The 24,972-nt window shown below is 40.8% G+C and overlaps 1 protein-coding gene across 1 annotated transcript in view; it reads right to left on the bottom strand.

Annotated features, from left to right (window-relative positions):
* The window catches only part of AGBL1 (AGBL carboxypeptidase 1), a 789,011-nt gene that overhangs the window by 488,544 nt on the left and 275,495 nt on the right, over window positions 1–24,972 (bottom strand). The gene's annotated exons all lie outside the window — the stretch shown is intronic.

The following is a 24,972-nucleotide window of genomic DNA, read 5'->3' on the forward strand; positions in this document are numbered from 1 at the left end:
TAGTGCTTTCTTCCTAGATTGCAAATGAAGAAATTCACACACACTTTCTAGTCAAGGGCTCAGTGTGAATCATCCAAGTAAATGTAGGTAGCAAGTTCTCTGCCTGGCTCGATGCTTTCATGATATGCTTGCGTATCTGGCAGTAGGGATACAATGACTTAAATCACATCCCATCCCTCAAGAGTTTACAGTCTAGGGCACAGAGAAATGCTAACAAAAAGAAATAAAGGACTGTCTGTATAAAGGGGGGTGAAAATGAGGCAACAGGGAAACAAGTTATGAAGTCTCCCTGCTGGAGTCAGAATAGATCTTAGCAAAGAGTAAAAGCTGGGCCTGAAACTTGGAGGTTTGGTAGCATATCAATAAGAACATCACTTTATTGATCACTTATCATACACCATATGCACTCCACTCCACTCAATGCATGACTACCTCAATTAATCCTTGCAACAACCCAAGAGAAGAGGCATAGAATAGTCATATATTCTAAAAACCTAGAATCTGAATCTGGGTCCGTCTGATCCCTAAGTGTGTGCTCCCAATTCCCACATGACTTGGCCTTTTGAAAGAGATGCTGGCAATTATGATTACCATTATTTATTGTTCAACTAATGGAGCAACTCAGTTTTTAGGCAATTGACTAAAGAAAACCGAGACTGGCATGGACTAAACAGGGCTGAAGGGACCGTATGGGAAGATTGCAAGCAATGGATGCTCCCACTGTCTGACTGAGGAGACAACCCTGACATCAGCATAGGAGAAATCAGCAAACACAGTGAGAGAACTAACTAAAAGTGTAGCCACGGGAATTCCAGCAATAAAGAGAGATGAACATTTTCGCAAAGGGAAAGAGAAAGAAAAAATGGGGCACTAAAGAGTAAAAGAAGGCTTTGAAAAGAACTACTGACAAACGTGAGCACAGTTGGGGCATTTGTGTTTTATATAGGTTATATATTTTTATGTGTTTTATATATACATATACACATACACATACATCCATGAACAGTTATGGGATGTAAATATTAAGTTAGAAAATCATGGCACTTACATGTATTTTGAAAATAGTGTTTTCAACATTTATATATTGGTGTGACACTCCTATGAAATCTTAAATAAAAAAAATCTGTGAGGATTAATGAGATCTTAAGAAAAATCTGCATATACGGTATGTGTGCTCCAGGAAGACACGTGCTATGTAAATAGCAGATATTTTAACATGTTCTTCTCATATGGGGGTTGGGGGAAAATAGTGGCGAGGCATAAAAGGGGTCCATTGCAATGTCTTCTCTCCTAGAAAAGAGAGTTTAGATAGCAATACGCTCCCTTGGTTGACCCCTTCAAAGATGGCACTGAGGTTTCTATAGTTGAAGCAAAGTTTGTTATCAATCCAGTTCCACTCCCCTATGGACAAGGTGAGTCATTACAGGACATCCTAGAGCAGTGGGTCTCAACCAGGGGGGACATTAGAGGCACCTGCAACCTTTAATGCCTGTGATACCCAGGGCCATGCCCCACATCAGAATCATGGCAGGAATGAAGGGTATGATTTGTAAGGCTCCTCAGGAGAACCCATTCAAGGCTCAGGTCCACTGACTTAGAATACAGTTGCTCAGCACACTTATCCAAAAACAAACAAGTTAAAAAAAAAAAAAGATTATATCATTCTTTAACCTCGGGCTGAAAATGGTTTGGGCACTAAACTGTCAAATCTTTCATGTTGGTCAAACAATAGTCTACTATTAACTCAGGGCTAATAGTAGAAATAGCAAGTGGCTGTGACCCCAGAGGCAGGGTGGTGGACAGGCGAAAGCTGGGAACCCAGGGAAGACAGTGCTGAGCTGAAAGGCCAATGTTGCAGAACTAGTGGGGAGAACTCAGCAGATCCAGAGGAAGTGGCGAGGAAAAGTTGTGGGAAAGTCCAATTAATTGTGCCAGGCTACATCTTCCTTGTCTCAGCAGAGTATCTCAAATTCTCTGATGCTAAGGATCTCCTACGGTATTTGTTAAGCAGGCTAATAATGACATCCCAGACCCTCTGAATCCCAATCTCCGTGGGGAGGTCCCTGAGAGCTGTAGGTTCAACAAACACCCATTTATACTTTTAATGCATGAAGTGTCTTTTTAAGTCTACACAGCTGCAAGGGACACTCAAGACCAGGAGACCAAATCGAACTGGGTGTCCAGTACATACTCATTTATTTATTTTTGAGTCTATCCAGCATTGACTCAAAACTGGTCCAACTCTTGACTTCTTTCCTCTACCTTCTGTAGGAGCAGGAAGCTTTGATCATCAATCTATGCTCAAACCTTGACTCAAAATTGTTTCCTCATTTTGAAGTGCTCTAGGGTTTTAAACAGCTAGCAAGTCACTAAGCACTCTAGCTATATAAGTTGATTCTAATATAAAGACTGCTTCCTAAGGAAGCAAGTAAAATTATATAAAAGAATCAAGGCTTCAATTGGGCAAAACTTTGATAGAAGCTCACATTTATATCCCCACATCTTTCTTCTTACCCTAACTAGGTATGACAGTGAGAATTGGAAAACGTACTTTCAGTGTTTGATATAAAAACAATGAATGAAGATTTTGTTGCTGCATATTTTTAGGCAAGCTAGACTATGGGGACTAGATCTTGGGGACAAATAAATACTTGCATTGACCCTGTCTTCTGTTTCCCTACTGTATTTGAGTGTGTGCTTTCTGGTCAAAGTGAAATAAGACCAGAGAAAACTCAGAAGAACAGAAGTGCAATTCTTATTCATCTTACCAAATTGTCAGCAAGCTCCAAAAATGTGAACCTTCCAAGAAAATAATGATAATATGCCTATTTTCCTTGAGAATACCTCCTTAAGGTGGATGCACTTAGAGGGTACCTATTATATAGACAGGCTCCCATGATTATTGTATATCCATAACTAAGAAGGCAAAGGCTGCATGCCAAAATGAACGAACACAGTAGTTCCTGCCCTTAAACACAGGGAATACATTCCAAGACCCCAAATGAATACCTGAAACTGTAGCAGTATTGAACCCTATTTATATTATGCTTTTCCCTAGATATACATACTTATGTCACTAATGGACGGGTAGCGCACAGAGTGCTGGACAAAATGATGATTCACAACCTTCACAGGACAGAGTGGGACAGCCCAAGATTTCGTCATGTTACTCAGAATGGGGCCTAACTTAAAATTTATGAATTGTTTATTTCTAGAATCTCCTATTTAATATTTTCAGAATGCAATTGACCATGGGAAGCTGAAGCCATGGACAGTGAAACTGCAGATAAGGGGCAGGGGGAGCAGACTAGCCAGAGAAAAGTAGAAAATTCCAATTTTCTAAGGTCAAACAACAATCTGTGAACAAGCATACTGAGGAGCAGTAGTTCACTTGAAGATATGTATGAAATTTACCAAGCCTTTAAGGCAAAAAAAAAAAAAAAGATGAGAATAGTTATAAGTTCATGATTAACTAATTCTGTAAAATATAATTAATTCATAAAGGCTTTGTCTGAGTGGTGCTCAATGGGACCTTGATATGTCTATTTGACTCTACTGCAAATCATCTGCAATTTCCCATCTATTTTCTTACCAACCTCATCTTCCTCATAAGACTAAACTACAAAGGAGAGCCTATGATAAACTTAAAAATTCCCCAAACAACCTGCAATCTGAGATAATCAATCTACAATGGGCACTTAGAGGTGGTGTGCCCTTGAACGTCACACTTCTCTTCACCTCAATGTTCTCATCTCACAATTAGGATAATAGGATTACTGCTCACATACAAATGTTGGGAGAAATATGAATTAGAAAACTGGTACAAACGGAGAGCTCACTGTCTAGCACATACATGCAAATCATCATAATACAGCATAATATAAATTATGTCACATGTTAACTACAATATTATGTTTCAACTAATAATTAGTGTTCTTATTTAATAGTCTACTTCTCAAAGTCGTCACTTTTTTAGAGAAATCCATCCTCTGAATGTTGGGGAAAACTGGCTTGATTTTACGTTTTTTCCGATTACTAAGTAATCATGCTCATTGGCTTCATCTTGTCCAGTCTTCTAAGTCTTCTTATTGTATTTAATTCATATTTAAATAAATTTTTGTATGTTTATTTATTTTTGAGAGAGAGACAGAGATTGAGCAAGGGAACAGCAGAGAGAGGAAGGCACAGAATTCGAAGCAGGCTCCAGGCTCTGAGCAACAGCACAGAGCCCAATGCAGGGATCGAACTCATGGACCGCGAGATGACCTGAACTGAAGTTGGACACTCAACCGACTGAGTCACCCAGATGCCCAGGTTTAACTCATATTCAAAAGTGGCAATACAAGAGGGCCTTCCAACAAGGAAAGCAGGGCAATCTTTTATCCTATTCACATCTTCTTGCCACTTTTACTCACCAGCGATCCATTTATACTGGACAGTGCCCCTTATCCACGGGGATACATTCCAAGATCCCCAGCGGATGCCTGAAACCACAGATAGTACAAACCCTATATATACTATACATACATGCCTAAGAAGAAGTTTAATTTATAAACTAGGCACAGTAAGAGATTAACAACAATAACTGATAATGAAATAGAACAATTTTAACAACACACCGAAATAAAAATCATGTGAATGTAGTCTCTCTCTCAAAATATCTGACTGTTGTATCCTCACCCTTCTTCTTGGGAGGATATGAAATGATAAAATACCTATGCGAGGAGATGAAGTGAGGTGAAAAACGTGGGTGAGGGACATAAGCATTGGGCCACTTCTGACCTTCTGATGATAGGTCAGGAGGATCCTTTGTTTCTGGACCACAGTTGACCGTGGGTCACTGACACTGGAAGTAAAACCAAAGATAAGGTCGCACTACTGTACTCATATGACTGAAGGCACTCACTGATAGAGCAAAGAGGCAGAGGACCCTATATGGAAGAATCTAGGGCCCTCCATCACCCCAGGCCCAGAAAAAGAGGAATTATGAGAACTGATGGCTGTAATATGTGTTCCTAACATTATCCTTTTTTCTACTGGCAGAAAATAAACTTTTATTTTGAATTTTTCAAAAGTGGGTAATTTATATAATCCCTTGACACCCTTTAAGCCAACAAACCTGCATAATCCTGCATAATATAACTATTAGGCAGACACATCCTGCAACTGTTCCCCGGAATGCTGCTAATCTTGTTTGGCTTCAAGATGCATCTTAAATCCTTCTACAAGATGTGAAGTTTGAAGCCTATTAGGGACACCTGCCCCCAAACACAAAATACTCTAATCACACTTTCCTAATTCCAGAATCCTCCTGAATGAGTTAAGACAAAATTATAATGATGCCCTTTGTGTTGAGTTTTCCTTGGGTCTTTTGTCCTCTTCAGAAAGCAGAGATTTCAGCTGTTTGAATTGTTCCCAGTGGGATCTTAAAGAGGTTGCCACAAACCTTTTAAGTAACCCTCCCCTTTACCTGGTAGGGTCAAAAAATTTAATGTGCCACCAATAGCCCAAAACACATAAAAAGCCCTCCGTGCATGCTCACAAAAGATAAAAGTTTGTTGCATATCTAGCAGACCAAGTGATTATTCTGGTGCTTAGCATTTAAGAAACAAGTTACTTTAGTAATGTAAAAAAAAAAAAATAATAATAATTATTTATTTATTTAGGTAAAAAAAAAATTTAAAAATCATCATAAGAATAGAGAAATAGAGATATTTTATTTTGCAGTTTTCCAGGTGGGGGTGGGGGAAATGTAACTTTGGCTAAGCTCCATAATGAAAGGGATTTTTTTTTTTCCATTTAGTTTACTAACCAGACAAAACATAGTGTGTGCTCTCCCCCTCTCTGTATATATTTATTAAAATGAATAGCTAATAGGGGCGCCTGGGTGGCACAGTCGGTTAAGCGTCCGACTTCAGCCAGGTCACGATCTCGCGGTCCGTGAGTTCGAGCCCCGCGTCGGGCTCTGGGCTGATGGCTCAGAGCCTGAGCCTGTTTCCGATTCTGTGTCTCCCTCTCTCTCTGCCCCTCCCCCGTTCATGCTCTGTCTCTCTCTGTCCCAAAAATAAATAAACGTTGAAAAAAAAATTAAAAAAAAAATTAAAATGAATAGCTAATAAATATATCCATCTGCAGAGCTCAGGCACTCCTTCTTTGAGATGTTCAAATGTTGGCCATTTCCCCTCAGTTAACACAATAGCACAGGTTATGAAGACTGAATGTGAGGGCATTAATAGATATGTTGTCTTATGGAACCAATCAGGTAAAGCTGACTTGCATAAAAAATGCAACTATTCCTTTCTTAGACTGAAGCATCAAAACTTTCATGAAATATATTAAATTTTATTTGCTCTAGAGGCATGCTTAATCACAGCTTCCTCACTGAAACATCCTATTCAAGCTGTGACTTTGACCAGACCTCCTCTGAACTTATTCTCATCTGGGATTCTTATCCCAAATGTGAGATCCAGCCTTCAGACATGGATATCTATCCAAAGAATAAACTACTTGGGCCCCTCAAGGTCTTCTCTGAGGTTGAAGGTTCTTCTCAGCTTCCCTGGAAGGCACCATCACCTCCTATGCCCAGCACGGTATGGTCCTCAGGAAGAATGTTAATAAACTGCTGTACCTAACCCATTTAGCTGAAGAGTCAAATGTGGGCATCCCATGATTGATTTGGCCAATAGACAGATTTTCAATAGAAGGAGAAAAAAATCATTACAGATAGAATATTCAGGATGACTTTCTGTAGGAGTTAGCTCTTTGTGTTTTTTCCATTTAAGATGGCATTATCCAGGTAAATGTGACATGAATTACAATGTTAAATTTACCCAACCCAGGTTGGCAATAATAAAAGTCAAGCCAGATTTCAACTGACACACAGAAATCTACATAACTTGCAGCCTGTTAATCTACACAGTCAACCGACATGAGTGACAATAATGTGACAGTATCATTGAATGAACATTGTTTGTCAGATATGTAGCAAGGAGAAACACGGAGAACTACTGTTCTGGAGATGGATGGATGGATGGACAGACAGATGGACGAATGGATGCACAAATGGATGGATGAGTGGATGGACAGATTGATGGATGGATGGAATGGTGGATGGACAGATGGCCAGATGCATGGATGGATGGCAGAGCATACAGTAATGATCATGAGATAACTAATAAATTCTGACTCTGCCACTTACTGCTTCTCTGGCTGGGAAAACCTGCATGAACCTCAGTTTTCTCACCTATAAATAATAAAGATGATGATGACATCTGCCTGAGAGGAAATGAATGCATATATATGCTGTACAGTACTTGAAACAGCGTGTGCTATCTTGTAAGCACTCAACAAATGTTAGCTCTTATGATAGATGAAAAGAAAGCCAAATTCTATACTTAACCATATTGCTTATTTCTTGTAGTTTAACAAAGCTTTAGAGTTTACAAAGATTGTTCACATATTTTGAACTGTCTGCTGGTCAACACAGGATTATGATTTCAATATACGGACAATTTTACATAAGATCAACCAGCTTGGAAGTCACATTATTGTATTAAATCAAATTTATTTTAATGGAAAACCAAAAAATAGAGGCTTAGACTTGACACTCTGCTTTGCCAAATATTGGCTCAGATATACTAGAAAAGTCACTTACCCTCCCTGACTGCAGTTTCCTTATATATAAAATGATGATAAAATGATGAGACATTTATGACACTGGGAGTGGATTTGTCCGGTTTTTCACTAAATACTTACGGTGGGTCGGTTATGCACCAGGCACTATGCTAATGCAATGAAATAAAACACTCCAAATGCCAGGCATTTCAAGCAATCGATAAACACCCATTGTTTTCATTGTCTTTATAATTCGTTATTATTCCTGAGATCCCACAGGAAGAGGCCAGCAGAACCAGATCTCCAATTCCGAGCTTGCTTCTTTGTAATAATTTAATGAAGTGTTCTTGTCTGCCTCCTGATGGGTAAATGGTCACTAGAGTTTTGAAGAGGCAGGAGTATGTTTTTGGACAAAGGGCTTGGCAGATGAAGAACTTGGATGGGTCCTTAAACCTTAAAGGAAAGTTCACTTGGTTTGGATTTTGTGTGTTTTTATTCTAAATCAATGCCATTGAGGTTTGATTTACATACACTAAAATGGACCCGTTTGAAGGGTACAGTTGGTGTGTTTTCCCAAGTGTATACATTCATGCAGTCATCACCACAATCAAGATATAGAACACTTTCAACACCTCAGAAATTTTCTTCATACTCTTTTGCAGTCAACAGCCCCCCACCCCTGCCCTTAGGCAACCATACTTTCTTTCACTTTCAATTAGCTCTGCCTGTTCAATAATTTAATAAAACAGAATCCCACAGTATGTAGTCCTTTGTGCCTGGCTTCCTTCACAAAGTGCGTCTTTGAGGTTCATCCATGCTACACCACGTATCAGCATGCTGTTCCTGTAGAGTATTCCACTGTATGACTATGCCTCACTTCGTTATCCACGAACCTGCTGATAAACATTTGAGTTGTTCCCAGTTTGGGGTGATTATGAGTAGAGCTGCTATAAACAGTCATGTGGACATATGTTTTTATTTCTCTTGGATAAATACCTAAAAGTGAGGATTACTGAATTGTCTGGTAAGGGTATTTTTTTTTTTAATTTAAAGAAACATCAAAAAATGTTTTCCAAGCTGGCTGTACCTTATTACACTCCCACCATCAGTTCAGAAGGGTTCTAATTGCTCTGCATTCTTGCCAATACTTGGGTTGAGTTTGAATGGGTAGAATTGTCAGTGACAAGGCTGAAGCATTTCCCATGTGGACAGACATGGAACTCTCAGAAGCCTTCACAATCCTTTCTCTGTGTGCACCTGCAAGGGAACTTTCTAAGGTTTTCCCCATGGACTCCGAAATCACAAAAAGCCTTTAGCACTGAGCAAAGAAAGCCAGCAAAAGACACATAGATGGGAGAAAGAAATTGAGGAAAATAACAGAGTAAAAAAATAGACTATCCTAAAAAAGACAAGTTGCATCCATCAACTACCAACATGAAACAGAGGGTAGAAAGAGAAATCCCATCAAATGTATGGAATTATTTTAATGAATTGTTTTGCCATTAATTTAACAATTTATTTTTCTGCCAAAAGCCAATAAAGTGTTTAAAAATGTACTATACTAAACAAAAATTCTTTTTCCAATAGGTGGGGCTGGAAAGATTTGTTGCTGGTCCTAGGTTTTGCTCAGATATCTAGAGCTTCGGTGTGGCTGACGAGGCCTCTTCATTACCTTGCCACGAAGAATGTAAACACCAAAATCAGTTATTTGAGGGTCAGGCCCTGGGAAAGATTCTAATAAAATAAATTGACCAGCTTCCTACGGATGAGAAAACTCGAAAACCTGACAGCTTTTTGCTGGTAACTGCAGCAGTAAATTCAGGCAATCCTGGATAAATGTCAGGACGCTTTCTGGGATAAAATGCCTCTATCAAGCTACCAAAATATTATCAAGAAGGGTATGGGATTGCTGTAGGGAGGAGTACTCGGGTCTCCTCCTCTCCTCTCCCAATCTCCTTCACAAAGTGATGCCAGACATATTGTATTTTGTATTATTAATACCATTGTGCCTATATTGGATTTGAAGATTCAGGAACATGCATCTATATTTAATTTAGGTGTCTGTCTGTTTATGTGGAAAGGGAAATATGGGTGGCTGGTGGAAACAGCTCCCTATGTTCAGTAATACTGAACAGTCACTCGATATGCTTTATGCTCTCTTACATCTTTCCATGCCTTTAGCACATATTCATTCACTTAAATATAACTGAATACTTAGGCACTGTGCTGGGCATCATTCTAGAAGCTGGAGGTACAGAAGTGGAAAAGACAAGGTCCTGACCCTAAATGGAACTACCTACCGTAGAGAGAGGAGAGACATAATAAATACACCAAGGTGGGTGGGTGGTTGCCTGGGTGGTTCAGTCAGTTAAACATCCGACTCTTGATTTCAGCTCAGGTTATGATCTCACAGTTTGTGAGATCAAGCCCCACATTGGGCTTTGCGCTGACAGTGCAGAGCTTGTTTGGGATTCTTTCTCTGCCTTTCCTCCTGCCCCTCCCTCACTTTCTCTCTCAAAATAAGTACATAAACTAAAGAAAAAAAATACATCAAGGAACACATACCATGTCCGATGGTGCTGGGTGCTGTAGAGGCAATGAAGCAGAGTAAAGCAGACAGAGTATTGGATGGGGCAGTGCTTTGTGATATCACTTGGTCCAGGAAGGCCTCATTAATAAGAGGAAGTCTGAGCAGAGCAAGCCATGTATCAGAGGGAAGAGCATTCTGGACAAAGGAAACAACCAGTACAAAGGGGGATGGGTCTGGGACATACCTGATATGTCCCCAAAACAGCTAGGAGGCCAGAATAGCAGAAGCAGGATGGAAGGGTCAGGACAAGTATGAAGACATGAGGCCAGAAAAGTATCAGGGGTCACATCTTACAGAATGTTTTTCTTTGGTCATAGTAGTTACCCAAGAACAGTCCAAGAAAGTAGACAGAAACACTTTTTAGTAAATAATGATGGCTGGATGATTCTTGGGATCCGGTCAGGAGAAACAAGTTCAAAAGTAGCTTTGATCTCACTGACTCATAGAGAGATCTTCCTCCTCTGACATCCTTTTATTTTAGTGATTGTATATCTCTTTCAACACCTTTGTGTTCTATCATTAGCTCTTTTTCAAGGCATATGTCCGTCTCCTCCCTCAGTCAGCTCCTTGAAGATAAGAACTGGCTTCCCAACTCGTGATATTCCACACGGACCTTAAACAGTGCCTAGCCCTGGCAGGCACCCAATGGGTATTATTAGAGTCAAGTATGTGGCTGATGCTCATTTTGGATTCTCTACCTTTTAAAAGGAGAGTTATAGCAGAGTTTCCTAAATTTGGCAATCTGTGTCAGGTAGAACTCTTTGGGTTCTGAATGATTTAAAACCCAACTGTTACTGGCTTCACCATTTTGGCTGATATTGCCAAAACATCTAGACATAAATTTCAAGTCAGACAAGCCTGATCAAGCAGCTCAATTGCCTCATCAAGTCTCTCTCTCTCTCTGTCTCTCTCTGTCTCTCTCTCTCTCTCTTGTCCTGTCCTCTCCTCTCCACAGTGTCAGCTTCATCCTCAGGCTGTACAGAGTCACCCCCCAGTAACACAAATCTTTCACTTGCTACAGTAAATAAAATGTCCATTACAATTCCAGGGTTCACATCTTCATCTTCCAGGCATCTTATCTACTGCCTTCAGAAGAGAAGAGTCTTTTATAGCAGATCCAGAACTTATGATTCATTCTTTCATATTGGCCTGAGTGGGGTAAGCCTGGGTCTGGCTCACAGAATGAAACTGCACAGTAGAGAAGTGGTAGGGATGATACACAGAGGGAAGTCTCTGTCCTAGAGGCAGGACAAGGGAAAAATTGATGTTCAGGATACAACCAATATGTACACTATATTGATCATCAGAATCAACTAGATAAACTTCTAAAAAGTCAGATTTATGGGCCTTATCTCAAAACCTCCAAATCACAATCTTGTTCTGGAGTTTGGGATCTGCCTTTTATAGAAAGTCCCCCAGGTGATCCCATGTGAGGGCATCAAAGCATCTTGTTACTGCCTGTGCCTTTCTTGATGTCTATAACACAAGACAGTAATTCATATATATATTAAAAAGATATAAAGTAATACTTAGAAAGAAATATGAGCACCAAGGAGAGTGACTCTGTAAATATGAAAGTGTAATTATTTTCAATAAGCATTTATGCCTCCAATCTCATCTAAAATAAAAGCATTGGAGCTCCAGGGATGTCTGGTTCTCATCTACTAGATTCACTAATACAGATTTATGCTCTCAGATAGTATGATGAGCAGTTGCATCTTTGAAGGGAGTAAGGTATCCATTTATCTTACTGGGTGCCCCAGCCCCATCCTGGAGAAGTTGCATACATTAATTTTACAAAGGAAGATCCAAAGCAAATGGATGTTTCCTCTGATGACACAATATTATCAGAAACCCTGCATCCACAAAAACAGACACTCAGATCAATGGAACAGAATAGAGAACCCAGAAATGGACCCATAAACATATGGCCAACTAACCTTTAACAAAACAGGAAAGAATATCCAATGGAATAAAGACAGTCTCTTCAGTGGTGCTGGGAAAACTGGACAGCGACATGCAGAAGAATGAACCTGGACCACCTTCTTACACCGTACACAAAAATAAACTCAAAATGGATGAAAGACCTCAATGTCAGATGAGAGGCCATCAAAATACTCAAGGAGAAAGCAGGCAAAAACCTGTTTTGTCTTGGCCACAGCAACTTTTTACTCAACACGTCTCCGGAGGCAAGGGAAACAAAAGCAAAAATGAATTACTGGGACCTCATCAAAATAAAAAGCTTCTGCACAGCAAAGGAAACAATCAACAAAACTAAAAGGCAACCGAGGAATGGGAGAAGATACTTGCAAATGACATATCAGATAAAGGGTTAGTATCCAAAATCTATGAAGAACTTATCAAACTCAACACCCAAAAAACAAATAATCCAGTGAAGAAATGGGCAAAAGACATGAATAGACATTTCTCCAAAGAAGATGGCCAACTGACACATGAAAACATGCTCCACATCACTCATCATCAGGGAAATACAAGTCAAAACCACATTGAGATACCACCTGACACCTGTCAGAATGGCTAACATTAACAACTCAGGCAACAACAGATGTTGGCGAGGATGCAGAGAAAGAGGATCTCTTTTGCATTGTTGGTGGGAATGCAAGCTGGTGCAGCCACTCTGGAAAACAGTATGGAGGTTCCTCAAAAAAACAAAAAGAGAACTACCCTACGATCCAGCAATTGCACTACTAGGTATTTATCCAAGGGATACAGGTGTGCTGTTTTGAAGGGACACATGCACCCCAATGTTTGTAGCACCACTATCAACAATAGCTAAAGTGTGGAAAGAGCCCAAATGTCCACTGACGAACAAATGGATAAAGAAGATGTGGTGTGTGTATGTGTGCATATATATATATATATATAATTTATTATATATTATATATGTTATATATTATATATAATTTATATATTATAAATATATATATTTATATATATTTATATTTATGTATTTATATATATTTTATATATATTATATATTTATATACTTATATATTTATATTTATATATACATGTTATAATATATATATAATGGAGTATTAGTAATCAAAAAGAATTAAATCTTGCCATTTGCAACAACATGGATGGAACTAGAGGGTATTATGCTAAGCGAAATTAGTCAGATAAAGACAAATATCATATAACTTCACTCATATGAGGACTTTAAGATACAAAACAGATGAACAGAAGAGAAGGGAAGCAAAAATAATATAAAAACTAGAAGGGGGACAAAACATAAGAGACTTAAATACATAGAACAAACTGAGGGTGGCTGGAGGGGTTGAGGATTGGGGGATAGGCTAAATGGGGAAGGGTCATTAAGGAAGACACTTGTTAGGATGAGCACTGGGTGTTGGGATGAATCACTGGAATCTACTCCTGAAATCATTATAGCACTGTATGCTAACTAACTTGGATGTAAATAAATAAATAATAAATAAATAAATAAATAAAAATGTTGATGTTCTGCAAATAAAAACAAAAAAACAACAAACAACAACAACAACAAAAAACCCTGCATCCAGATAGGGAAGACGGACCTTTTACATTACCATGATAGAATGTTAGAAAAATGAAATGCTGAGAAATCCAAAATGTAAGTTCCCTCATGGTGCAAAACCTGCTCTCAAACGCAGGCTTCAGAGCATTCTCTCAGACATTTCTAACATAGCCTGTCATGCCAAAGAAGTTGCAGGATGCTTGATTGAGTCTGTCTGGCCTGGAGAGATCCAACGCAGCTCCAGAGTGGTGTGTCTGGAGAAGGAAAGGACCAGCACAGCTGGGCGGCCAGGCCCAATCCGTCACCTGACGGCGTGATGGTTTCATACACTCAACCCTCCACTAGCTAAATTTTTAAAAAATAAAACAAAAGGAGAGAGAGGAAAGGGACAATGGCAGGACTTGCCACTGGAGGGACTTGCTCTGGCTAACCTGTTGTCCTGAATCACTTTGGCTCTCTGAGGGTCAGCGGTTCTTTTCCCATCTTCTTCCAACTGTCTAGTCTTGCTTTCTCTTAATATGTACCCCCCTCAACCCCCTCCCCAACACTGTCTCTCTCTCTCTCTCCCTTCGTTCCAAGTGTTCCAAGGAAGGAAGCATGATGGATAACAGATGTTCCTTGACATATTGTGTCATTTATCACACGACAGCCCCAATGCTGCTAACAGGGCCTTTCCCATATGTCTCTGTCGGCTTTTCCGCAGCCCCAAATGCATCAAGAAGAAATGGTTTAATACAATGTGCTATAATTCCCGAGTCACAGCTCAATGGAGGGGTTTGGGATGCTGAGTTGTCTTTCCTTTCCACTTTATTTATTTGTTTCAACTGGCTCCTCTTCCTGAGAAATGGATGAGCAAACTCATCTGAGCCCAGGTGGAGGGGAAAATCAACCACAGAACTGTGCTCCAGGTTGGAAGAAAAAGGGAAGGTAGGTCTAGACAGGGCATGGCAATCGCAGGCTGCAGTATATTACCACACTGCCTGGCAGGCTCTTGCTCATGTTTCATGGAGTACAGCATCTGTCATGCCTGACAATGAGAAGAGTTCAGTGGTGAAGATCTACAAATCCAAGCTGATGTTGGAGTGCCCTGCTGTGTCCCCAAAGGAGGGAGTTTACCGCATCAGCCAGAAAGGAAGTTCCCCAGACCTACCCGAACCTTCACTCACTTTCCTTCACTTTCCTATTATAACCCATTTGTCCCAGAAGTATCGCTATAGCAACAAGTCACATCTTTGTAAGCACCAAAGGCTATGACAAGTTTACACACCTTGTAGATTTCTCTCTCTCCAGATGCCCATGGTGAACTTGCTACTCCCGTCAGCTGGCCAGGAGGTTGTGTATCCCCAGAGGGATGGGCTTCAGGCTTTTGATTCATGCACACTCACCCCCACAGGGAGCAAATAGGGTGATGCCCACAGTAATTATAACACCCAGGGAACTCAGCCACAAACATGCTCCCACTCCAGCTCAGACACGCAAAGACAGTGTGGCCTCTTTCGTGTCTCCCAAGACCCCATCCCACCAAATAAGGAAAGTATTAAATTTCAAATCAAGGTATCTGTTTCTTCTGACTTAAATTGTCTTTCTAGGGGCACCTGGGTGGCTCAGTCCGTTGAGTATCTTGACTCTTGATTTCCATTCAGGTCATGACCTCATGGTTCATGGGATGAAGCCCTGCATGAGGTTCTGCACAGACAGCATGGAACCTGCTTGGGATTCTCTCTCCCTCTCTCTCTCTGCCCCTCTTTCCCCTTCTCTCTCTCTCTCTCTCGCTTCTTGTCACAGTCAACACAGTATCTGGGGAGAGGGGCACAGGCCAGTCAGGGGGGTATCTGGAGAGGGTAGCAATATACCCATTACACCGGCCCATCACTTTTACTTTTCTGCAGCCACCTCACCTTGCTGGTGGACCCTCCTACATGGCCATCTCACCTCTCTGCTTTGTCTTCCAGGTTTCTAAATAGAGGAATCAATCTCTCCCGAACTCTCTTCACCTACATTTTCCCCCAAAACACTTTAGCCCTGAGAATGGAAACCAGGATGGGTATGACTAACCAGTTGCCTTCTGTCTGCCTCTCTTCTCCTTCCCAGAACCTACCAGAGCTACAAGAGGTGGGCCTTACTTTCTTTCTTTTCTATCACTGGTTTTCTCACTGTTACATCTTATTTCCCAGAGTGACATTCAGCCTGGCCCATTTTCTATAGCCATAATAGTGGACTGAATGAAAGAAAAAGTGGTTTACCAATAAGGAAAGATCTAAAATGATCCTCTGTCATTACCATGATTACTAATAGCAATATTGAAAATACACTTTGGGTCAGGGTCTGTACTTTAAATTCTCAATTATTTTTTAGAAACCACTATGAGGTAGATATGATTACATTCCTTTTGCAAATGAGGAAGTGGGGTCTAGTTGGGATACATAAGTTGACACAGGTGCAAGGAATGAAACCAGCATTTGATAGCAGCTCTGTCTGGTTCTGAAATGCATGCTCATTCCATTACACTATACCTTGGTAGTGCATTACGTGACAATGTGGCCCTGGGTATATTTAGGGGTGGGGAAGAATATCATCTTTTCCACTCTTAATCTGCTCCTACAGATTCAAAGATAAGAGTGTGTGTTTTATGACCTTATCATGTGCTTTTAAGTTCAGCTGAGCCCTACACACCACATGGCTGGTACCCAGGCACAGCCTCCTGGATACATGCACACAGTTGTTTTAAATCAGGTTCGGTTCCTACCTTTGCAGTTTGTTCCCTTCTCAGTTCCTGAGGCTACTGGGCTCCTAATGTCCCAAACTTCATCTGCTGTGTTAAAATCTGCCCCTATTCCTAAGGGGACTGTTCTCCTTCTGACTTTGAAGATCAGAGCTCTTCAGAGCATGACTTGAACCTATCCTAACCTCTTCTGATCCTGCCTTCTCCAAGGACTGATCCCACCCCAGTCCCTGAGCACTCAACTGGACACTGGGCTGTTGGTTGGTGTCCTACTGGGCCTGTCTCCCCAGTGGCTCACTGCTGTCACCACAGGTAGAAGAGGCTGGCTTAGCACCCCCTGCCAGTTCCACCAAGATTATATTCAACCCAGTGAATGGACCTTTTGGCTGGACAATTGCCATGGTTACATTCTGAGGAAGGGAAACCACCTAACTCTTCCAATGACACGGACACAATGTACCTATAATACAAAAGTGTGAACACTGTCATTTTGTTCCTTTATGGGTTATGGCGGCATCTTGACATGGGCTTGTTGGCACAGGTAACTGGACAGCGTCCTAGAAATACAGCTATGATACTGGCACACCAACTGCCATATCATCTTCCATGCTTCTCAAAGTCATTAATTTAAACAGAATTGGCCATAAAAGCAGTCTACTCTATGTGTTCATCTTTCCTCAAAAGGCCATAAACTTTGTTTGAGCAGGAAATGGAGAGAGCTGCTGGAATTTTTTCTTTCCTTTCCATAGCAAGAAGCTCCAAAGAGAGAGCTTGCAGCTCCAAAGAGAAATACTAGGTCAATATGAAAGATAAAAAGTCAGATTTGGACTTCACCAGTTTAAAGGATTCTTCAGTGATCAGTGGCAATCTTCTCCAGCATCCCCAATTTGCTATATGAGCAGCCATCACTCTTAGAATTACTTAATACAGATACATGGCCCAATAACCACACAGATAGCCCTTCCAAAACAAGTCTGTACTGGTAAGCCTTTAAATCTGCCCAATTTGAACAGGTCACCTTCCTTGAGTCCTTGTGGTCAGATGGTTTTTGGCCTTGCTCATCAACTACATCTCTAATTGTATAGGTTAGGGCTTTAGTCCATCTATTTCTGACTCCTGGGCAAATGTAAAATCCTGACTCTACCGTCCATTCTCATCACTGTGTTTGATTACAGTGTTTCTCAACGTTGTTTCCATACCTGACTCTGATTCTGATGTGTGTTCCACTTAACTCTTGTCCTCAGAAAAGGTACTTTATTCTGACTGTGCCCCTTGGTTCCATGTACTTATGAGAGGGTTTTGGAATGTGATTGCTGCTCCCTGGCTCCATTCCCGTTGTGTCCACATTATGGCCTCCAGCAGGTGGTCACATTAAATGCATGGTGAGTAAGCACTTCCTCTTGGGGTAGAGTATCAATGATGTCATTCACAAGCTATATGTGCTGGGGCAAAATACTGGACCTGTGTCCTCATCTAATAAGAAAACTGAACGTATAGGTTGGTTGTCAGGAAGAAATGAGATAGTATCTATAAAATACTACACACAGTGACTGAAATAAAGTGGTTAACTTTCATTCACTATTATGGGTCCTGTTGTCATTATGATTATTATTTTCTCCATCTCATGGCAGAGGAAAAACAATCACACTTACCAGTATAGCCCTTGATGACAGACTCTTGATCATACCCTCAACTTCTCCTTTCTTGATGAACTAGAAGACTTTTACAAAGTTGTCTACATTTGAGTAGAACCAAATAATATATGAACCAATCATGACTGTATTATGTGCTTTTTAGCATTTCCCTGGTTGGGCAGATTCCCTTATTATTTTTTTGTAAATTACTCTATGCATCCCCCATGAAAATGATATTAAATTTTCTCACCCAAAATGCCTTAGATCCCAGTGAATGATTTTCAAAGTATCTTTTGCTCTTTTACTGCCATCATTATGCAGCCTATGAACACAGTGTTTCCATTTCATAAAAATATAATATGGCTGCACAGAAATCACAGACATATTATGGTAGAAAATTAGTCAATAAACTTTTATTATACCAGTCCTTAATGCTTCTATTAATATTGAGGGACTTAAAATTAATTTCTTTCCAGAACAAGATTTACTGCTAAAACTCCAAAGATAAAGCCAACTAGGATACCAGCTAGAGGCCCCTTCGGTGTCTCAGAGGCTATCCTCACCTGGACTCTGTGCACTAACATAAAGATCCTCCCTAAGTAAACTGGGCATGCTTCTGCTTATACAACCTCTCTGCCATGGGCTATTGAAGTACATGGGGCCTATGGAGTGCAGCTGTTGTAGAGAGGAGGCACTCACTCATTTCACAATGCCTGGAGACAATGTAGATGACACAGAGCCACACCATAATGGAATAAAGTTGTCTCTGCCTGGTTATAGTTTCAAAATATGTAGGTTTCTGTACTTTGCTCAGTGTTACCCTTTTCTTACTTTTATTCTTGGACCTGTTGATAACCTTAGTTGAATCCAGATAAATTAGAATTTATTCATTTATGTATTCTCTCATTCAGTCATCCTTTCAACCAGTAATACATTAAACATGGAGCCCACGGGACTCAAAGATGAACATTGTCCCTACTATCTTGGAGTTTATCGTTTTCTTGGAAAATATCAAGATCTACCATACAGAGCCATAAATACTGGGCCATCAGAATGGAGCCACTCACAGAGGTCAGCTGAAAGAGACACCATCTCTAGTGTGAGCTATTGCAGAAAGTCTACAGGGGAAAAAAGAAATCCACCTAGCCAAAGTTTTTGCATCAAAGACCCATGAATAACTTTTTAAATATTTAACCAGTTCTAACATTTACATAGTGGCAAATAGCACATAATTTGTTTTTTTAATTTCCAAATGCACTTGCAAATTAGCAACATGAGTCCCACCTTCATTTACACATAGAAACAACAAGCTGGAGGTGAGATGTTGCTGCCCTACATGCACTTCCGGGTTACAACAGGCTCTCCAGCCTGTCACCCTGTGAGTACCCAACCCTAGCCCCTACTGACTTTTGAGTTTGCCACTTCCAAGCAAGGCTTTCAATAACACATTGTTTGGTAGGCAAATGAGAGTGAGGGAGGGAGTTGCTGGATAAAATAGACTCTCCATTAAATCTGAAATTTATTTTTTAATTATTAATTTTTTTTAATGTTTACTTATATATTCTGAGAGAGACAGAGAGAGAGCTGGGAGGGGCAGAAAGAGACAGACGTAGAGAGAGAAGCCCAAGCAGGCTCTGCATTGTCAGTGCAGAGCCTAAGGCGGAACTTGAACTCACAAGCTGTGAGATGGTGACCTGAGCCCAAAACAAGAGTTGGATGCTTAACCAACTGAGCCACCCAGGTGACCCATAAATCTGAATTTTAAATTTGATAACTAGATAAAATTTTAGTAGTATACCCCATAAATATTGCACTGGACAGACTCATCCTAAAAAAAACAAAAACAAAAACAAAAAAACTACCTGGTATTTTATTTAAAATTCAAATTTAACTGGTTGACAAATCTGTTCATCCTGGATAATTTGAGGACTGTATTTTCACTTGCCAAATCTGTTCATCCCGGATAATTTGAGGACAAGGGAAGTAATGAGGAGGTCGCTCCTAACAAAGTGCATGGTATTTAAAGAGTAGACAGACAAGGGGTGCCTCAGTGGCTCAGTCGGTTAAGCGTCTGACTCTTGATTTCAGCTCAGGTCACGATCTCATGGTTTCATAGGTTTGAGCCCCGCCATCGGGCTCTGTGCTGACAAGCAAGGCACCCGTTGGGGATTCTCTCTCTCCCTCTCTCTCTGCCCCTAACCTGCTCATGCTGTCTCTGTCTCTCTCAAAAAATAAATAAAACCTAAGGAAAAAAAAAAAGAATAGACAGAGGAACAAAGCAACTTCCTGATTAGGGAGTATTGGGAGATAATGAGATAAGAAAAAAGAACTTAGCTAAATTTTGTTGAGACCTGGCTGGATCATGTCCAAGGATACCTGGTTGGCAATTGGGAGGCCAGGTTTGAGCTCAGATGGCTCAAGCTCATGTTCTTATCCTCCACTCTGCAAAGGGACCCATAACAAAAATGGAAAGGTAGGAAGGAAGGAGATGAAGAAGTTGGGAGTCCTTAAGAGTAAAATTTACCCTTTTTTTAACTTTTTATCACCTGACCCCTCACCTCCACCCAAAAGTGTTCAATCAGTATTATATGGAGTTGTCGATGTTCTTGTAAAATGGGCTGTCACATTAGTCACCGGCCATGGTTAGGGTCATGTGAGACTGTGACAGATAGCAGGACCCAGCGAAGTTGGGACAATTGCATGAACAGTGGGAGAAAAAGAATTTCAAGGGACAAGACAAGGAGGTTCTATGAAGTCACTGGACTGTAGAGAAGGGACTGCATCTCACTCTGTTTCTTGAAATTATGGTACTCAATAAATGTCTCATAATGATAACACAATGGAGCCCTGGAGCAGGAGCTGTGCTGGCTCTATCTGATTTACAGCCCTCTCTCCTGTCTCTGCCGGGGAAAGGCAGTAGCAGATCGCTGGCCTAGTGCTCCACAAAAAGCCAATATTATTTATATAAATACCAGGCCTTGGGGAGGAGAGTTGAGGCCAAGATCCTTAGAATTCTTCACTCAACGTTTCCATTTCACCTTTCTGAACATACCTTAATGCACACACTGAATGTCCTCAAGTGGAGCTAATTTACAAAATCATTAAAACAATAACGTTTTCAGAGTTCACCCTCTCTGGTGGTAGTAACTAGAGGGAAGGCTGTCCTAATGATGGTTTCAAAGGAAAATCTCTAAGAAGTTCAGAATCATGGAATAGACACAAACACACATGAACACCTTGTTCAGACCACGGTGCAAGTTGATGCTATGTCCAAATTTGTTAAGGCAGGCTTGTTTTCCTTTGATGGAGTTGCAGAGTGTTGAAAGATTAGAAGTGCTAAGCTCGGTGCTTATTTATTCTCTACTCCCCTCCAGTTATGTTCCAGAACCATAAGCAGGTCCTCAGGCACTCTCTCTGAAAACTGTTCATACATTCCTTCCTCAGTCTTTCCTTAACCGAGTCATTAAAAGTAATTAACTTTGGGTACCTACTCCTTATTAACAGCTGCTGCTCTGCTGTGTTTGTAAAATAATAATTCTGAGATTGTTGTTGTCAATCACTATTATCACTACTATAATTCTTCCCATTAACTTAGTGTATCTGCCACTGCAGCAAAGGCCATGCTTCTGGTATCAGCGACTCTTCTACAGTGTTTTGTTTTGTTTTGTTTTGTTTTTAATTTTTTTTTAACGTTTATTTATTTTGGGGACAGAGAGAGACAGAGCATGAATGGGGGAGGGGCAGAGAGAGAGGGAGACACAGAATCGGAAGCAGGCTCCAGGCTCTGAGCCATCAGCCCAGAACCTGACGTGGGGCTCGAACTCACGGATCGCGAGATCTTGACCTGAGCTGAAGTCGGACGCTTAACCGACTGAGCCACCCAGGCGCCCCATACAGTGTTTAAGCACAGAGCTGGTCACGAAGTGGGAAGACATCGACTGTCCACTGAATGGATGGAAACTAGCTAGGATTTCCTAGCCTCCAAACTCTCCTTGCACATGAAGCCAATCCTAGACAAGGCCATTTTCTCCACAACAGAAACCAATGGACACTCATACTGCATTTAATGTCTATTTTGTTCCTTAATTGTACTATTCTCCATATTTACCCACTTTTAGATACTTATCTTGAATCTCTTCTTTGGTTTACTACCTACTGAATCCTTCCCTTTCTCTTCCATCCCATCTGCCTCTAGAGATGCATAGCTCATAGGCGAGATGGAACTTCCACTATCTTAGTCTTGACAGGATGTCAGTAGGCACACATGCATGCACGCATGTGCGTGCGCGCGCACACACACACACACACACACACACACACACACACACACACTCTTCCTTCAACTACTGAGAGAGGTAAGTCAGCAATTATGTATCTGCCTGCAAGGCTCAGAACTAGGGTGTTCAGTAAGAGATGGACCAGCAAAAGGGAGAGAGGGAAGGCTCAAAAGAAAAAGCTAAGAAGTCTACATTATGGTCACCTCCAGGAGACACTCAAACTACCATCTCAAAGGAAGAGACTGAATTGAAATGTCTCCTTAGACTCTGAGGACTCATGGTGATAATAAATTTTAGCTAAAATAAGAAGCCAATACAGTTGGTAATAATTAGCATTGTGTTGTTAGGATATTGATATTTACTACAATAACAATAATGTACAATTTATTGGGCATTTAGTATATGCCAGGCAGAGGATTAAGCACTTTATTTGATTATCTCATTTAATTGATAGGTTCTACTACCTATTCCACTGGTGAGGAATCTGACCCTCAGAGAGGCTAACTACCATGTCCAAGGTTACCAGCTAGTCTGGAAATTTCAGAATTCTGGTTCCAGAGCCCATTTGCTTCACCTCTAGTGTACTCTAGATTAGTGACTAACTTGAAAATTAGCCATAGGTGTTCCAAATTCTAAAGAAGTCCCCTGCATCTCAATATTTGACACAGTGCCATAAATCTGCCATTTGGTTTGAGCTGATTTACATGAAAATGATTCTTGAAAATGTTGCCTTAATGGAGCACTTTTTACGGCTTAAAACTTAGGATTCTTTAGAAATGTGAATTTATCAGAGCACCTGGGTGGCTCAGTCAGTTAAGCATCAGACTTTTGATTTTGGCTCAGGTCATGGTCTCCTGGTTCATGAGTTCAAGCCCCACATCGGGTTCTGCACTGGCGCCTGCTTGGGATTCTCTCCCTCCCTCCCTTCCTCCCTCCCTCCCTCTCTCTCCCTCTCCCTCCCTCCCTCTCTCTCTCTCTCAAAATAAATAAACTTAAAAAAGTTTTTTTTAAATAAGTAAAAAAAGAAATGTGAACTTATCCAACATCTGATTAAAGTGAAAATACTGAGTCAGGTTGTTTGAGTTGGTTTGACCTTCAATCTTCAGAGCATTCTCATCAAACATCTGCATCCTCATGTGAGCCCAACAGTTTCCTGCAACCGCCATCCTGAGCCACATCTGCAGGATGTTCATGGACAAGTTCACTAAGAAAGAAAAGTTCACTGGGGGGCAGTGGGATGAGCTCTCAGAATCGGCTGAGCCCAATCTCCTTTCGTACAGCTGGGAAACGGAGGTCCAGATCCAGCCTGGACCTCTCCTGACAGGAAGGAGCCTCCCCACCATACTTAGTGGAACACCTTCATAGCTCACAGTGTGTATTTTCTCCCTGCCTGGTCTCAGACTTCCCCAATTTATTTCAGACAATATGTTCAGCATAACCTCAACTAAGAGCTGAAAGAGGTGGGGGGCAGGGGGAGAAATCAAGAACATAAATGGAAGAAGGGATAAAAAATTAAATACGGACATAATTTTAACATGGGCCCCCTATGTGTTTATGTTGACATTTACTTGGGTAGGTAAATGACTGCAAAGTGAATTTCCTGCCCTGTCTCTTCCCCTCCTCCTAGAAATGATGGAAAGAACCATCAGAGGTGGCCAGTTTTTCTCCCTGTCTTGCCTATGTTTCAACTGAACAGATTTACACTAGCTCAAGGATATTTCAGCATATATATTCAATCAAAAAAACTTACTATTGGATGCACATCCTAATTTATAAGCTTCAGTAATTGCTGTGGCTGTGTGAGCGAAATGAATCCAAAACAATAGGACATATAAACCCTGGATGTTATGTGTTCGTTTCTTCTGTATCAGTTATAGCTGGATGATAAGCCACTCTGGGGAGGCAGCCGTGTCCATTCAATCAAGCTGTGCCTACTACCTTGTATGAGCCCAGAAACACAACAGGTATCAAATGTCACAACAGTAACAACCCAGCTCCCCTGATCAATTCCTATGCTCTCTGGTGTCGTATCTTTTGGCAGCAGGTAGAAAAGTGGGGGGGGGGGGGGGGGGAGGGACAACTAATGGATTCTATTTAAGGACATTTGATGAAAATGTTGACTGGCCCATGACCGATTTTATTCTTAGCGCTTAAATGTTAGTTAGTTAGTCAATTTGAATGTTAATTAGCCATAATGACAAGGAGTGTCTCTTTTTATGATCCTTTTAAGATGTACCCAGGGGCTAATAAGCAATGGGCGCATCCCATAAATATAATAAGTAAATAAATTAGCATCAGTTAATTTAAATGTAAGCAAAATGCACTGTGAGGGCTTTCCTCTCTGCTCCTGTTCATTCTGGTTATTTCCCTCTCAGCATCCCTTCTCCTTCGCCTCATCAATTTCATGATCTAAACAATATACGCTATAGCTGAGGAGCAAGGTCAGATATTATCGAATTCAGTATAAAGCAAGTGGACCTTTTTTTCACTTTGTAGACACATGTTGTCGGTTAACTGGGCAGTTAGAATAAAGGTCAAAGGAAGTAAGACTCATAAAACCCTGGCTTATGTGAACAATGGGTTACATGGCAGTGATTAACCCAGATGGTCGGCAG

This window comes from Prionailurus viverrinus, chromosome B3 (genome assembly GCF_022837055.1).
Source record: "Prionailurus viverrinus isolate Anna chromosome B3, UM_Priviv_1.0, whole genome shotgun sequence".
Taxonomy (NCBI): domain Eukaryota; kingdom Metazoa; phylum Chordata; class Mammalia; order Carnivora; family Felidae; genus Prionailurus; species Prionailurus viverrinus.